At 36.1% G+C, this 18327-nt stretch overlaps 1 protein-coding gene across 2 annotated transcripts in view; it reads left to right on the forward strand.

Annotated features, from left to right (window-relative positions):
* The window catches only part of celsr2 (cadherin, EGF LAG seven-pass G-type receptor 2), an 84911-nt gene that overhangs the window by 4161 nt on the left and 62423 nt on the right, over positions 1–18327 (forward strand). The gene's annotated exons all lie outside the window — the stretch shown is intronic.

Here is an 18327-nt window from a genome sequence, read left to right on the forward strand (position 1 = left end):
CCAGTTCTGGATCCTGTTCTCGCTGGATGTTAATTGAAGAATTTAAGTACTTAACTGGTTACTGGATGCAAATTTGGTACAATCTACTGGTTCCAAAAATAACCATACCGGTTTCATGTCCTGGACGTTTTGATGTAAAACTACATCTAACTATGTCTTATAAACTGGAATCTAGGTTCAGATTTGAAGGAATTGCTTCAAAAACCCTTAGAAGCCACTTTAATCTTAAGATTGTGCACTTGTTTTTCTGCTTCACCACACCCCCTTTAGCTCTGGAGGGGGATGTTAATTAGCTAATTGGTTAATTAATCAATACATTGCTTACATGATGAAATATGACATGGCATGAGGACACACTGCTGAACTTTACAACCTGCTTCCATTTCTGTTGCAGCAGAAACACAGGGTCAATTGAGTTCAATTAAATTGGGTCAGTTTAGTCTGGCTGTTAATGGAACAAAGATTCTGTAACAGTGAAGATGTTTTACAGTTAAACTTTAGCAAAAACCTTTTGATTTTCGACCTTAATTGTTTTATTTGACCTTCTTTCCCAATACCCTTAATTTATCCTGTGTTAATTAATCAAACCGTGGTTTCCCCATTGAATTCTGTGTGTTTTGAGTGAAGGTTTTTCTGCTCTTTGCTGAGTTCAGTTAATCAGTTAGTTGAAATGATGGTCTGTGCTTACTGATCATATTCTACAGATACAGCAGATACAGACCAGGTTAAGTTTGGCTGATTTTAACTCTTAACTGCTTTAAGAGTAGGGGTGGGCAATATTATATCATATACAATATATCGTGACACAGAAATATCATGATATTAAAAATCCATATTGTGATAATAGGGCTGTTCTGTCTTAAAAGTAGTCTATTATTTACTGTGAAGCTTTAGGTGTATTTATTGTATAATTGTTTTAGGTTGCAGTTTATATGCATGCACTAAATATTCTGCAATATTATTTGCTGCATTATATTATTTTATGCTATATTATTTATTTTGCCACATTATGATTATTCTGTTATACTATTATACTATATTCCTGAAATTAATGAATTATTTTAGTTTTCCTATATCGCCAAGTATATCGTTATCACAAAAATACCCTGAAATATTGTGATATTATTTTAGAGCCATTTCGCAAAGCCCTATTTAAGAGTCTTCTTTTTTGCTGTGTAGTGAATTAATCTTGCTGTTATTGGTTTATCTGTACATGAGGGGTGGGCAATAACGCCCTAAAATAATATATTTTTTACTGTTTAACTATTTATTTATTTTCTTTCAAGTGCAGTAGTGCAGTACAGGTTTGCTTACAAGACAATACAGGTATAATATGTCTTATTTTATAGTCCATGGATCTTTGCATCCCCTCCAAAGTCCTTATACAATTTTTTTAAGGAAGAAAGGGAAGAAAAAAAACTTTACTGCAACAAACTAAATATAAAACATAAATTAGGCCTGGTCAATAATTCAATATCGATAATTATCTCAATAAGAAATGTTTCAATAACTGTGATATAATGTTTGTGGTGTATTTCACCTAAATTGACCAAATTTACCAAACCAGGTGTTGATTAATATGATGAGAACTAGAAATAATAGCTCTATTAAACTCAGATGAGGAGAAGAGATTAGATGTTTTAAGGAAAACAGGGCTGTAAAAGCTGCACTGCTTTTTAAAATTGCTGTTTGTATTTATTGTAATGCTGTTAATGTGTTTTACTGAGCTAATATCCTCCTGAGACCCAGACTTTTGCTTAGTGTGTATTTTAAATTTATCCTAATTTGAGATTAGCAGGACCTACCAAGCATAAAAACTAAACTTTGTCTTTGTACAGGAAATTGTTTTTGCAAAAAAAAACAAAAAACAATGTCCTTATATGGGGACAGTCATAAAAAGAAAAAAAAATATCCTTGCCATTTAGGATTAGAAGGACCCAACTCTACAGTAAGTAAAATTAACAACTTTTAAACATAGAATTCAATGAGAATTGTTACTGGACTGGCTGTAAAAACCTTTCATTGGGATTCCCGCCAGTAAAATGTTGTTATGTGAACACTAGTTGCTATGGGCAGTATCTCTATATGTGGCCAAAGGGTCAACGTTATAAAAAAAATTATAATAATTTATTATCATGGTGCAGAGAAGCAGACATTTAATGTCCACGTATGAGGACGTAGGGTCTCAAGAGGATAAACACTCACTGCACAGATAAGAAGCTTTTCCTTTACTGAAAATTCTCACAGGTGCCTGAAACATTTGCACACTACTGTATATTTAAAGTATTATATAGTTTTCGTGAGAAGAGGTTTCAAAGACTTAAATTACATTTTCAGACAGTAGAAGGTACAGATTTCTATTGCAGGGATTCTTAGCAGTTTTTCTAAGGTCTTCAAAGTATTTTTACCGATATCAAAATTATATTGTATCGACCGAAATTAAGGAATATGTCATGATTATAAATTTTGGCCATATCGTCCAGCACTAACATAAATAGAGTTCCATATATTAGTAGAAGAATAAGAATAAGACTTTAATAAGACCCTGATTTTGTTTAAAATAAATTAATGCAACAGTAAAATAGACCAGTGAAACATATATACTGCATGCATACTATTAAAAATAAATTAATCTGTAAATTAGTTGCGATATTATTGCGTACACAATTTTTTAATATTGTGAACGATATTATACCCTAAAATATCGTGCCAAATCACCCACCCCATTTCCCATTATATATCTACTGGAGACTATCTGCCAGTATCATTTATTTTGCTTTAATCCTGTATATATGGAGATAGATTGACTTCTGTTACTGTAAATCTGATAAAATTCTAGTATTTTTTTTAAATATCTCTCTTAGGGGTGTGCAGTATTATATTGTGTGTAATAATAAAATATTTAATTTTATTTATTTTATTTTATTGCAGTGTATAGTTTATTTTTTACATAATTTTTTTAAAAGTGTTTTGTCATATTGCGAAAATACCATGAAATATCATGATATAATTTTAGGGCCATATCGCCCACCCCTAGCGTACAATACATTATAGCACACCCCTAATCTATTACATGCATGTGCAGCCTGCTTTCCTGCACACTCATAATACATATAAACAGTCCAGTCATGGTTGGTTGTTCTGCCTGCATATTAATTGTGTGTGTGTAAGTGTGTGTGGGTGTGTGTATGCAAGTCTGTGAGCGTGATGCGTGATGAGAGTGACAGGACGACTGGGAATTAGAGGGAAGATGAAAACGACTGACTGGCTGTAAAAAGCCATTGGATGAAAATCTGTCTCGTATCCAGAGAGAGATGCTTTTTTAAATGATTTTAGCCTCAGAAATATTAAAATACTATGATTTACTATGAAATACTGTGTGTTTTTGTGCTTGATCACTGTAGCCTCGCTGTTTTATTATGTATAGCTGTAGCCGGGCGTACAGTACACATGCAGTGATTCAGTATTAATCACAGTCAGCGCTGGGAGTCTGAGGCAGATGCCCTCGTTTCAATCTGTGTTTTTTTGAGTTATCTTGTCATATCCTTTCTGCGCCCCACATCTCTCTCTGCTCAGGCTGTTCACGGCGGTGTGGAACAGGATGTGTTCATTTCAGTTCAGTGGAGATTTCTGGCTTTGCTGATTCGCTCGTATTTATTATGTATATGTTGACTGTAGTTTAGTAGTTGTATAATAATTACAGACTGTAGTCCTGTATCTGGACGTGTTTCTCTGTATACTTTATTATTATCCTCCTTATTTTCACCCTGTTCTTCAATACTCAAAACTAGGGGTGGGTAATATTATATCGTATTCAATATATCGTGACACAGAAATATCATGATATCAAAAATCCATATTGTGATAATAGGGCTGTTCTGTCTTAAAAGTAGTCTATTATTTACTGTGAAGCTTTAGGTGTATTTATTGTATAATTGTTTTAGTTTGCAGTTTATATGCATGCAGTAAATATTCTGCAATATTATTTGCTGCATTATATTATTTTATGCTATATTATTTATTTTGCCACATTATGATTACACTGTTATACTATTATACTATATTCCTGAAATTAATGAATTATTTTAGTTTTCCTTTATCGCCAAGTATATCGTTATCGCAAAAATACCCTGAAATATTGTGATATTATTTTAGAGCCATATCGCCCACCCCTACTCCTAACCCCACAGAATAGAAAACCACCATAGAGCAGCTGTTGTTATTACTATTTGCAGAAATATCCAGCTAACAGAATTCTGTGTTGGTTATTCATACTTTACTGAAGTAATTATTTTTACATTTTCACACAGTTATCTGAACTACATTTTAAAAATATTTAATTTCAGCTTGTTTTTATTCCGGTGTTGTGCCAAATTATATCATATATATCTATTTTCACCCTCCATTACTATTGCACTATTGTCTTCTGTCTCACGTATGTCTACTGTGTCCTTTGTTGTATTTTACATATAGTGTCTCCCATTCTTTTAGATCATATGTCTATTTTCTGTACTTGCTGTTATTTGGGAAGGAGAGTAACATAATTTCAATTCTTTGTATGTCCTGTACATATGCAGTATTGACAATAAAACTACTTGACTTGAGTTCAGCACCCCCGCAAGGAAAAGCACCCCCTCTCTGAAGCTGTATGTAAGTTTTCTAGGCTTTAATTTTTTTTTTTAGAAAATGAAAATGCCCAAGATGCTGTTCTATGCTGACACCGAAAAAATAATGAAAAATAGTCATGTCGCCTGCAGCCTTTCCCGAGAGGGGGTGCTTTTCCTGGCGGGGGTGCTGAATTCAGCAACAAAGTATTGCCGAAATCTGCACCCCCGCCATGAAAAGCACCCCCTCTCGGCAGCGTGTACGCACCATCTTCTTGATAAAAAAACGCTCATGCATAGTGTCCACTACAGTGGACGCATATTTAAACGCATTTAAAAAACAAAAGATTTGCAATACATACTCCAAACCACCAGAGTGCTGTCTTCAAACCCACTCTTTATTGTGTCAAATATAAATGTCTTAATCAATATTCTCAAAATTGAGATATTGCATCAGAAATCCAAGATGGCGGCCAACAGTGAAAATGACAGTATGACCTCTCGAATATTGGTCAAATCTTTTTATTCTGCAAGAAATATACAGCTATATATATTTTTTCTTATTAAGAATGAAGTAAGGAACACTTTTATGAAAGTTTAATCAAAATTGGTAATGTAGATTTTTTTGGTTCTGTGTCAAAATGTAACTGTCCACTATAGTGGACGTCATGCACCAATGGTAACATTTAGATTATAAGGACATTGAGTGAATTTGCTAAATTAGCTCTAATTATTGTTATTTGAATATATTATTAATATTATAATACTGTTATAGATATTTTATTATTATTATATTATATTATTGTAGTATTATTATACATATTATATGTATATATGTATTAGTATTATATATTATTATATGTATTATTATGGAAATATTATTATAAACTAATGTGTTAATTGTAAGTATGCTATAATTTATATTATTTATGATATATTCCATCATAACAATATAACAATAGTAAACTACTGGTAAAAAATAGGGTAAAATAAGGGTAACATTTAGATTAAACATCATAATGAAATTTCTCCAACTGCTTGCCTGAGCAATGAGAAGTATGTTTTTTTATTAAATTCTTTTTTAAATTATGTATATATGCTAATTTCCTATTTAATGTCTGCACATCTGCACAATGGGACAGGCTGGATTTTATTTTTGTTATTACTTAGTATATTTTAAAGTTTAGGGGAGCCAATAAAAGTTGCTTTGTGCACTAACTTTGCACAAAACAACCTTTATTGGCTGCCCTAAACTTTTAAAATGTATTTCTAGTTGTATAAGTGTGTGTGCGTGTGTGTATGAGTGTGTGTGCGTGTGTGTGTGTGTATGAGTGAGTGTATGTATGCTAGCATGTTCAGTTCTGTTGCATTGTTATCCAATGCATGAGTTTTATAAGCTATTTTCTTCAAATTTGTTGATGCGACCAGACCCTTGATACTTTTATCTAAGCTGTTTTTACATTCAAGCTTTTGTATAGGAATAGTTCCCATAATATATTGTTTCTTTGAGCTATAAACATGAAATAGAACATTTTCTACTAAATTGCATTTTATCCCGTTAGTGCATAGTGTCCACTACAGTGGACAGTTGTGTATCTCTGGCAGAATAAATAATAATACTTTTTTTTAATGTGTTTTTAGTCTTTCTTGTGAGTAAAAAAATACATAGAAAAAAAATCCACATCAGTGATTTAATAATTCATGCATGAAAGGGTTAACTTTACTTAGAAATACGCTCTATTACAGAACAGGGTAATATAAAAAGTATACATGGAAATACAGCGAGATACCACTTTAAAATGATGAGTTTCTTTGATTTGACCAAATTGAAAACCTCTGGAATATAATTAAGAGGAAGATGGATGATCACAAGCCAGCAAACCAAGCATAAAGTTATCCAAAAGCAGTGTATAAGACTGGTGGAGGAGAACATGATGCTAAGATGCATGAAAATAAAACTGTGATTATATTCCACCAAATATTGATTTCTGAACTTTTTAAACTTAAATATGAATATGAACTCATTTTCTGCAATAGAATGCTCTAAATTACAATTATTTTTATTTGGAATTTGAGAGAAATGTTGTCTGTAGTTTATAGAATAAAACAACAATGTTCATTTTACTCAAACATAAACCTATAAATAGCAAAATCAGAGAAACTGATTCAGAAACTGAAGTGCTCTCTTCATGATGAATGTATTTAAATTCAATATTCAATTCTGGATTCACTTTACAAGCGAGTCGTGTGAAACAAGGGCTGATTAAATTAGTATACTGTGTGTTCTGGGGGGTTGTGATGTAGACTTGTGGTAATGGATTGAAATGGCGGGTCGGTGGTCTCCAGAGGGCTCGCGCTCCACTGCGTCCGTCTGACAAACGTATTACATACCAATTTATGAGCATCAGCTCAGCTGCTGCCTCAGATTAGCATTGGGTTACATAATCTCCAGGCCTGTGCTCTGATAGGCTGCAGATTCTGTTCAGGCGGGATTTTCTCCAGGAAATCCCCACTGATGAGACACTTCAGACCAAAGCCTCAGCGCTCAGAGCTCAGACTCCGTCTGAAAAGTGACTTTAAGAATGTTGTTTGATGCTACGTTCACACCTGCACTGATTAGCCGTGTTTTTGAAGTGTGTATACGTGTGTGTGTGTGTGTGTGTGTGTGTGTGTGTGTGTGCGTGTGTGTTGAGTGCTGAGGTATAGAGATGGTTCAGTTCAGGATGTAAAGATATAAAGTGACTGATGTTTCTGGATTGTTTCCATCTACTTAATGAACTTCCTATGAACAAGTGCAGTCTTGCAGTTTTTGGCTTCTTTATGACCCCAATTTCTTATACTTTTAGACATCATGATTATATTTTACCAAATTTAAAACCTCTGGAATATAATCAAGAGGAAGATGGATGATCACAAACCATCAAACCACCAAACTGAACTGCTTGAATTTTTGCACCAGGAGTAAAGCAGCATAAAGTTATCCAAAAGCAGTGTGTAAGACTGGTGGAGGAGAACATGATGCCAAGATGCATGAAAAAAACTGTGATTAAAAACCAGAGTTATTCCACCAAATATTGATTTCTGAACTCTTAAAACTTAATGAATATGAACTTGTTTTCTTTACATTATTTGAGGTCTAGAAGCAGATGGATCTGGTGCAACTTCACTGCACAACAAGGTGCCTGGCAATAAAATCACTGATCAAAAATGGTAAAAACCAGCAGCACTTGTTGACTGGAGAATTTCTGCTTTATTAGCAATACAAGAATAACATTATTTGAGGTCTGAAAGCTCTGCATCTTTTTATTTATTTCAGACATTTCTCATTTTCTGCAAATAAATGCTCTAAATGACAATATTTTTATATTTTTATTTAGTGAGAATAGTATTGCAGTATTATAAATATCTGTGGTCATGTATTTTGGAGAACCACTGCAGACCACTGCGCTTCTTCTTTGACCTTCTAACTAATTAAAAAGCGCCGAGCGCCACAGGCTCTTTCTAAATATGAACAAATTTAGCGAAAGGGGGCTGCAGTGTCCAGCGAAAAAGCTGCCAGAAGATCATTAAGGCTCTACTAAACCTGTACAATTTAGTTTCACTAAAACTTTAGAGAGCAAAATACGTTTCAGGTTTGCCACTTGGTTTCTGTAAAGCTCTTATTGACTCGTTTTTATCATCTCAACATCTTTCTCAACATGTTTCTGCTGTTTTTAACCATGCTAACAGCTGCTTTAATACCCACTGTTTGAGGAATGTTTGTGATTATTTAACACCAGGCTAATTAGCTAGCTAATATACTTCCATTGCTTATTGGCTAAATTAGCCTTTTAGCCTTTTCAGGTGACATGTGTTGCTTTTACGCCATAGCCATGTTTTAAATCAAATTTCAGCTCAGATTGACCTGTTTTTATCTAACTTCAACATCTGTCTGTAGGCCTTGTAGGCTAATTGGCTAGTAGTGCTAAAAATAAAATAGCAAACTGTAGGTGACGCAAGTTGCTAATTTGCTTTGCGCTAAGTCATAGCCATGTTTTAAATAAAATTACAGCTCAGATTGATCTGTTTTTATCTAACTTCAACGTCTGTCTGGGTCAATTGATTTTTAAAGAACAGTTTTTGATGTTTTTAGCCATGCTAATGTCTGCTTTAGGCCCAATTTAATTTATTTATTGTACCCCTACACCTTGTTTACGAGTATAACCCTTCCTCTTGGTGGAGTTACAAGAGGAAAGAGTTGAAGTCCTTCCTTTTAAGAATTAGAAACCCTTCAAACCATTTGAACGTTTCCATATTCCCTCAACATCTTTCTTAGCATGTTTCTGCTGTTTTTAACCATGCTAACGGCTGGTTTAGTAAGTTTATAAGGTATTAGCCCCAGGCTAATTAGCTCGCTAATATACTTAAATTGCTTATTGACTCAATTACCCTAGTAGCACCAGTGCTAAAAATAAAATAGCAAACTGTAGGTGATGCATGTGTTGCTAATTTGCTTTGTGCCAAGTCATAGCCATGTTTTAAGTTAAAATGAAGCTCAGATTGATCTGTTTTTATTTTTACCTCGACATCTGTTTGTGAAAATTGATTTTAAAAGAACAGTTTCTAGTGTTTTTTAGGACCAGTGCCATAAAATATTCCCAGTCTTTAGAGTAAACTGCACTGCTGAGTTTTAAATTAAAGGGTGAATTTAGCTTCTCTGTGTTGTAAAAGCTACTTTTACCCTAAAAACTAATCCTCTGCCTTCATGTACAGGGGCTAATGAGCTCCTGAGCTAACTGCTCGGTTCCTCAGTCTGTCCGGCAGGTCCGCGGGCCTCGCTGACCCCCCTCACCACCACCACCATCACACTCACCACCATCACACTCACCACCATCAAAAAGAAGCTGCTCTCAGTTGAGGGGTGACCCCAGCATGACCCCATTACTCTCACTGTTAGTGTGAAAGCTAGCGGCTAGCCTTTGAATCACAAAAGAAACCACTTATTGTGACGATCTTTCCAGAAATCCCCCTTTATCCCAAATGTACTCAATCAGCCAGCACACATCTGTCTCCTGAAGCTTTATTTTTTATTATTAGCACTGGAGCTACCAGGCTACTTTAGCCAACAAGCAAACAATGGAACTGTATTAGCTATCAAAACGCACTGCCTGGCCCTCAAATTTGTACATATTGCACATTATCATTTTTTTTTTAACAAGGAGAGCCCATTAACATCAACAAGCCATTATATTTCTTTAAAAGTTTTAATTTTTGAATTAAATAATAGGTTTTAAATACAATATGCTGAATTTGCTGAGGGAATAAATGTTTGTTGCTCTTTAAAATGATGTAAATGCATTACTATGCCATATTATCATTACATCAGTGGCTTATAATAGTCTTAAAATCACATTAATATACTGTCCCAGAAATAATTGGGATAAACGATCTCTTCCACTCAGAAATCATTATCGTGACGGGCCTAACATCAAGCAAAAACCTTTTATCTCCATTTTTGTGGACTTTAATTTTTACATTATTTGAGTCTGGCAGCTGTTCTTTAAATTGTGTGTAAATGTTGTGACGAATGGACCAGAAAACTTGGAACAAACTCTTTTTATATCGACGTCCGTCGTGATATTTATATATTTACATTTATGGCATTTATCTGATGCTGTTATCCAAAGCAACTTACAAGGTTATTTCTATTATAGTGTTGGGAGTCTTGCCCAATGATTCTTATTGGTGTAATACAGCATTCAGTCACCCAGACCTGGAATTGAACTCTAGTCTTCTACATTGTAGCTCACTAGCAGGTGGTAGTGTTATCCACTACACCACACCAACCACACATTTTCTTTATTAATAGTACACACTGTTACTTAGACCTGAGTGAAATAAGCTGCTTGTGTTTTGTTTTTATGAGTTAAAGCCACATAAGAGCCCTGGAGGAGGAAGAGAAGGTCCCTGCTGGTGTTTAAGCACTGTGTGTGTGTGTGTGTGTGTGTGTGAGAGAGACAGAGGGAGAGAGAGAGGACAATGCATGCGGGTCGATTGAGACGCTGGGATGGGGTAGGGACGCCGTTAGGGGCAACAGCTGGGACTCCGGTACCGACCAATCAGAAAGTAGGAAACAATACCCGTCTCACACCTGCTGGGGGATGTGTGTCATGGACGGGGGTTGGGGGGGGGTGGGGGGTGATCACGGGTGGGGGAGATAGAGAGAGAATTGGGGTAAAAATAAGACAAAGACTCGAGACACTGAGAAAAATGGCCTGATTTCTTTATTTAATATTGTTTGAGTTTTGATGATGATTTGGCTCTGCTGTAACTCAATCCTGCCAATAACGCCCAACAGAGAGAGAGAGAGAGAGAGAGAGAGAGAGAGAGAGACATTTCCTTTCATCGATTTGGCCACAGTTTGGCAGAAAAACGAGAGAGAAAAAGAGAGAAAGAAAGAGAGTGAGGAAATGAGCAGAGGGAGTTTACAGATAGAGAGAAGTCCTAATTGCTTTATTAAGTGTCAGTTTGCTAAAGCTCTGACAGGGTTCCAATACAATCCTGCCAATAAAGAGGCTGGAGGATTGAGCGAGAGAGAGAGATAAAGATACAAGTGAAAGAATAGAGAGAGAGAATAAGAGAGGGAGTATAAGTGGGCAGCAGCGGAGAAGATTAAATATTGAATATTACAGTTCCTTTTGTCTGAATCAACTTCTATCTCTCTCTCTTTCTTTCTCTTTCTTATACTTCTTTGTGAAGATAAAAAAAATAAAATTGAGGTTTTAATCATGTTACAGATTGGTTTACAATTGTGTGCAAATGTTTCTGTATTTCTGCATGGCCACAGGTGTATAAAACCAAAACTTATGTATGCAGAATAGGGCTGCAACTAATGATTATTTTGGTATTCGACTAATCTGATGACTTTTTTTTTCGATTATTCGATTAGTCAGCGATTATTTCTGTCCTCCATCTCTAAAAATGATAGAAACAGCTAAACATGAGATTTAAAAGGCATTTAAATGTTTATATGTTGTTAAAACATGGAAATTACTGATATTTAGTGGTTAAAAATGTAATCTGTTGTGTTTGGGGCCTTTGGAATGGAAGTGAGCCATTTACGCATCTCCCATTGCACTTCTTTCCCTATCTTTGTGTAACGCGATACTGTTACAAATTGACGATTAGTCGACAATTAAATTTGTAGTCGACAAATTTAAATAATCGACATTGTCGATTATATCGACTAATCGTTGCAGCCCTAGTGCTGAATAGGGGTGTGCCATATCACATTGTACGCAATAATATCGCCAACATTTTTAAGTATTGTGAACGATATCATACCCTAAATATGGTGCCATATCACCCGCCCCTAATTATCACATCAGAGTACTACTTTTTTTACTGTTTTTAGCAAAAGAAATTCACACTGTTCTCATTTCCCAATATATATCTACTAGAGACAGATTATATCTTTCCAGTATCATTTATTTTACTCTAATCCTGGATATATGGAGATATTTGGAGTGCATTATTATTGGTATCATGACATTCTGGATTATTGACTTCTGTTACATATCTGATAAAATTTTTAACTCTTATTTTTTTTAAATATCTCAGTTAGGGGTGTGCCATATCAAATTGTATGCAGTTTTTTTAATTCAGTGTTTTTTCATATCGCCAGGAGTATCGCTATCACAAAAATACCATGAAATATCATGACATTATTTTAGGGCCATATCGCCCACCCCTAATGTAGACTTCCTCTTCTCTCTCTCTCTCTCTCTCTCTCTCTCTCTCTCTCTCTCTCTCTCTCTCTCTCTCTGGTGTCTGGTCTGGTCAGTGATTGATTGGTGAGTGTGTGCTGATGGGAGGTAATGGTGCGCTGTATTGCTGGTGATCTGCTGCTCATTATTATCTGAGAGAGAGAGAGAGAGAGAGAGCAATATACACAGAGGGAGAAAGACAGATAGAGATAGTGAGGGGGAGAAAGAGATGTAAAAGGAATGCACAGCAAGAGAGAGAGGGAGAGAGATGACAGATAGAGACAGTGAGAGGAAGAGAGACAGCAAGAAAGAAAGAGGAGACAGAAGGAATGAGAGAGCAAAAGAGAGGGAGAGAGGGACAGAGACAGCTAAAGACAGTGAAAGAAAGAGAGAGACAGTGAGAGAGAAAGAAGAAACAGAAGGAATAAGAAAGCAAGAGGGAGAGAGAGACAGCTAGAGACGGTGAAAGGGAGAGAGACAGCTAGATCATGGTGGTAATGCTATTATATTCACCCTCTATGATCACAGACTGTCGTAATATTTATATATAATTTTAATTTTATTTTTTTGTGAATATCTTTAAATAACTTTTTCCTCATTTCCCATAATGTCTGAGCTTCTGTTTGGTCCAGATTATTGCAGTGATTAATAGATTAATAGAGATTATTGTTATAATAGTCGGCTGTGGAGCTGTGTAGAATACTCGTACTGGGATTTGTAAATGGGATTATGAAAGTACATGTCGGAATAATAGGCTCTGTTCTAATTACTTACTTACAAGTGACTCCGAGGAATGGGATTAGGTGTGTGTGTGTGTGTGTGTGTGTGTATTCACGGGATAAATAGGCGAGCAATGAAACTCAAAAATAATATAAGAGAGACAGACAGACAGACAGACAATTAGTCGGCGCGAGCGACAGAGAGAGACAAAAAGTCAGTCGGTGCTAGCGAAAGAGAGACAGAGAGTCAGACAGACAGGCGGCGTGAGCAAAAGAGAGAGACAAAGAGACAGACAGACAGTCAGTGCAAGCGAAAGAGATAAACAGTACGAGCGCCTAACCCTGCGTTCACTCTGAAAAGTGACAGGCGACCATTAGTTTCCTATGGCAGCACAGCGGCAGCGTGTATTCTGCGTGTGTTTACGTGAACCGAACCGTGACCCCCTTACCGTGACATTTCATAAAGAATACAGGTACTGTTACACCCCTACTAACGATACATTGTCCACAATAATAGTGAATGATGTATAATGATATAAGACTTAAGCCTACATCTCTAACAGGGTTATCCACTGTTATCTGCTCAGCCCTCAGTCTTTTCTCTATATGGGAGGATTTATTGTTCTCCTGCTGCAGCACATCTGCTCATCCCATAAAGAGCTTCATAATGAGGGGTCATAAAGTAATGACGTAATTACAGGACAAAGTCTGCATGTTATAGCTGTATAAGATCCTCAGGGTAGTGTATGATATCATGTGTCACATATCACAGGTCATTCTGGGTACGGTTGTGGATGTAGCAAGTCAATTAGAAAGCCATGCTAATTGGTGGAGTATGAGCTTCTATTACATGTTAGATTTATTATTATTATAGGGCTGTCAATTTTAATGCATTAACGCACACAATTAATCTGAAAAAAGTTTGACCGTGGGGCAAATATTATCCAAGCCATTACTGTTTTGCAAAATGAAGTGTAATGGGATGGAGTGCTGCTACAGGCTAGTAGCTCTCCAGCCCAGAGGGTTGTTGAACCCAATTGCAGAACAGTTGATCTCAAAGGAAATAAACCCAAGAAAAAGGACAAATAAGTAATTAACACGGGATCCAACCTGTGTCGTCATACACTACCGCTGCCCAGGCTAGTGAATTGGGACACGGCCGGGAAAAAACGCTCTCATAAGGAGATAGGGAGCCCAAGGACGGGTGGAAAAACCTAAAATCTAACCTAAAATCCTGCCTAATACCCACCCCTGCTGTAGAGTTTAGAAGGTAGATTACTTTGAGTGTTGAGTGTGGAATATGGAGCTACACTAGCATTCATTCCCTCCATTAAAGCTCTGAGTTAAAGCTCAGTTAAACTCAGTAACAGTACTTCAACTGCATCTATGCATCAAAACTACCCTGAGATATTATAATACAGTACAGAAGGCTTTAGTCTGCCAGGCCTTAACCAAGATTAAATCTTAAAATAATATTTTCCTGATTAAATAAAATATATTTTTTAAAGCAGTGAACAAACCATAATACTCTGGGGAGCTGTTTTCTTGTGGTTTTGGAGGCTGGTAACTCTGATGAACTTATCCTGTACAACAGAGTAAACTCTTGCTCTTCCTTTACTGGGGCAGTCCTGATTAGTGCCAGTTTCACCATTGATGTTTTTAAAACGGTTCGAATTGACTGACCTTCATTTCTTAAACTCATTTCATTCTCAAACTTTTGACTGGTACTATATTAAATCTATATATTTGTGTGTGTGTGTGTGTGTGTGTTTGTGTGTGTGTGTGTTATTACTGTTTACTGTAACCCCTGACCCCTATCCTGCTCCTTTGCTAGCTTAGCGAAAGGCTCCATTATTCCCCCCTAAAACACACAAAACACTAAATACTTTAATGTTTGTTTTTTTACATAAATCCCTTTTTTTGGATGTAATCAGTGATTTCTTGCCTGTTAGACACAGAACCTCGTCTCCATAATCAGCCTTTTAAATTTGCGAGGCTTTCATGGCTTTCATGAGGGCGTGAAAGCGCCGGGCTTCTCCATGCGTATGTTATCTTAGCGCTATCCGTCAGCGCTGTGCCCTGAATATTCAAATAGCTTTTTTTTTTCCTGAATTGGCTGCCGTTTCCTCACACACACACACACACACATACACACACATCAGCCAGTCATGTGTGTACACGCCTGAATGGTTACTGTTACTGTGTGTGTGTGTGTGTGTGTGTGTGTGTGTGTGTAAAGAGTGGGAGGGCAGCCCCCACTGTTAGCCTATAGTAGAGCTCTATGCTACAACAGAACAATGTTTGTGAATGGAAATCGGAACTTTTCCAGACGGAAAAGTCTGGAATTCTCTCAGCAAGCATTTTCTTGGATAATGTGAAAGTTTTGTTTACCGTATTTTTCTTATATCAAGGCACACCATCAATAAACGTCTATTTTCTGGTCTGTTTTTATACATATGGTGACTCAGATTATAAGGCACATTATGCGACACTAGTAAGGAACAGGGGTGTCGCCATGTTTTCCTTCTAATTAAGCTGGTCTCACTGATGGGAGTGCGGAAGTTCAATCTACACAGATTTCTCTCCTAAAAACTGTTTATTTGGGTTAAAAAAAAGTGCGGTAAGCTTAGATTTCCAGATTTCTACGAAGGCTGGGTGCAGCAGCATTAGCATTAGTTAGCAGCTAATGCTGCCTGACAGCACTACACTGAGGATTATCCTTTGTTTGTGCTGTAATACACTTACAGAATCACTCTGAGGATCTGACTTTGATAGATCCCTGTTCTGTGAATAAATCGGGGTGCTCTAATGTTAATTAGTTTTTTACTTCCTTTTTAAATATTGATGCAAATGTGCAAATGTAGTTTATAGTGCAAAAATAGTTATGGCCGACAAAAGTCATAATTAAAGTACTATATTTTGAGCGGAGCCTCCTTATATACTGTATCTGCATTACTAACAAGGTTAGCCGTTGTTATGCGCTAAGCTTAGGTTTTTAAATCATTTGTAGGTTACATTATAGTTTTTACCTATTTTATATTTATTTTCATTATTATTGATTATGATGCAGTTGTTTTTTTACATTTTATTTCTACTTTTTATCCCATTTTCTACCCTCTTTTTGAGCTGCTGCTGATGCAGCATTACCGAGTAGCATCACAGCGCTAACGCTCGGAGGAAAGCGCAGCAACTCAGTTGTGATACATCAGCTCACAGATGCAGCCTTGTGCTGATCCACATCACCCTAGGAGTGATGAGGGGAAAGAGAGAGCCCCATCTACTGTACCCACCCAGAGAGAGAGAGACCAAGACAATTGTGCTCTCTCAGGGCTCCGGCAGCTGATGGCAAGCTGCATGACCGGGATTTGAACCAACAATCCAACAATATTTTTTTTTTATACAGGCAAATAAAACACTAATATTATAGCATGTATTGTTGTTTTTTTTGTAGGGATGGTAATGTTTTTCTATCCATGGCTTCCAGCCTAGCAACAGCAGAACTGTTATTTTAAGGTAAAAGCATTCTTGACAGAATTTCATGATTAATTTATACACTCATTTTTTGTAAAAGGTTTGAAGGATTGTGGGATTTTTTTTTTTAAGTTTTATTAAATGCATTTATTTTAAAAAAGCATGAGTCCATTACATCTTATTGTCTTATTGTGCATTTTAATGCAAATTCCTGTAGTTTCCTCGTGGGCGTTTGGTGTATACCTGATGATTAACACTTACCCATAACCCCCTGCTCTCAGCTCAACCACTGACGCACAATAAAGGCAGAGGTGAACGTTTGACTCAGAATGTCCTTTATAGATAATGAATATGTAAACGCTTCACATTAGCATGATAAATGAGGGGGTCGGGTGGGAGGTGTGTGTGTGTGTGTGTGAAAAGCTTGTGTCTCTGGTCTCTGACCCACACACACACACACACACACACCTGTGTTATTAATTATTAAGAGTACAGTAGTTTTGAGAGGCCATTGCGAGCTAATCAGAGCAGAATTAGCTTTTTAAAACTAATAAAATTAAACTAAATTAAATAATCTATATACAGAATCATACTATTAACCCTCTCTGATTGAGGGAGATTAACAAAGTGAGAGAAAGAAAGAGAGAAAAAGAGAGAGAGAGAGAGAGAGAGAGAGAGAGAGAGGCTTTAATGTGTTCACACTCCCTGCTGCTGTAATCTGAACTGTGGGGGAGATCAGGGACTCCAGGGTCAGTTTGCACTCAGGGATTTAAACATTTATAAGCTTTACTTTTATTATTCCTGTCAAATAAAATATTTCTGACCATATTCGAAATAATTGGAAGAAGCTAACACATGCTAATCTCATGCTAATTCCCTGTAAATGTGCTAATCATGCTAACTATATACTGTATTTCTATTCCTAAGCAAAGAAAAGGTTGTCATCTTGTTTTTGTATGCAGTCAAATCCGTACAGCAACTTCCGTACAGACCTGTACTTTTGCTTGATGTGCATTAAAATGTATTCGAGCTATTTGGGATTAGAAGAACCGAACAAGTATTAAACTATACTTTTTTCTTTGTACAGGTTGTAAAGTTGTTTTTGCAACAGTGTCCTTATATGGGGACAGTAGTTTATTTTACATTTAAAATGATTCTTGCCATTTGAGACCTACAATAAATAAATTAGTTTCCATGTTTCTGTCTAGACTGGCTGTAGAAACTTTTGACTGGGATTCACACCATCTTGTTTTTAATGTTGTCATGTGACCACTACATGGTACGGGCAGTGTCTCCATATGAAGCCAAAGGGTCAACTTTTTAAAAAATGTATTATGGTGCAGAGAAGCAGAAATGTAATGTCCCCATATGAGGACACAAGGTATTAAGAGCATATTATACTCTGTAATTATAGTATTGACAAATGTAGTTTTTATAGGTTTGTTTGAGTAAAACAAACAGTGTTGTTTTATTCTATAAACTACAGACAACATTTCTCCCAAATTGCAAATAAAAATACTCTCATTTAGAGTATTTATTTACAGGAAATGAGAAATGACTGAAATAACAAAAAAGAGGCAGAGCTTTCAGACCTCAAATAATGCAAAGAAAACAAGTTCATATTCATAAAGTTTAAAGAGTCCAGAAATCAATATTTGGTGGAATAACCCTGGTTTTTAATCACAGTTTTTTTATGCATCTTGGCATCATGTTCTCCTCCACCAGTCTTACACACTGCTTTTGGATAACTTTATTTGTTTGGTTTGATGGCTTGTGATCATCCATCTT

This window comes from Astyanax mexicanus, chromosome 24 (assembly GCF_023375975.1).
Source record: "Astyanax mexicanus isolate ESR-SI-001 chromosome 24, AstMex3_surface, whole genome shotgun sequence".
Lineage (NCBI taxonomy): Eukaryota > Metazoa > Chordata > Actinopteri > Characiformes > Acestrorhamphidae > Astyanax > Astyanax mexicanus.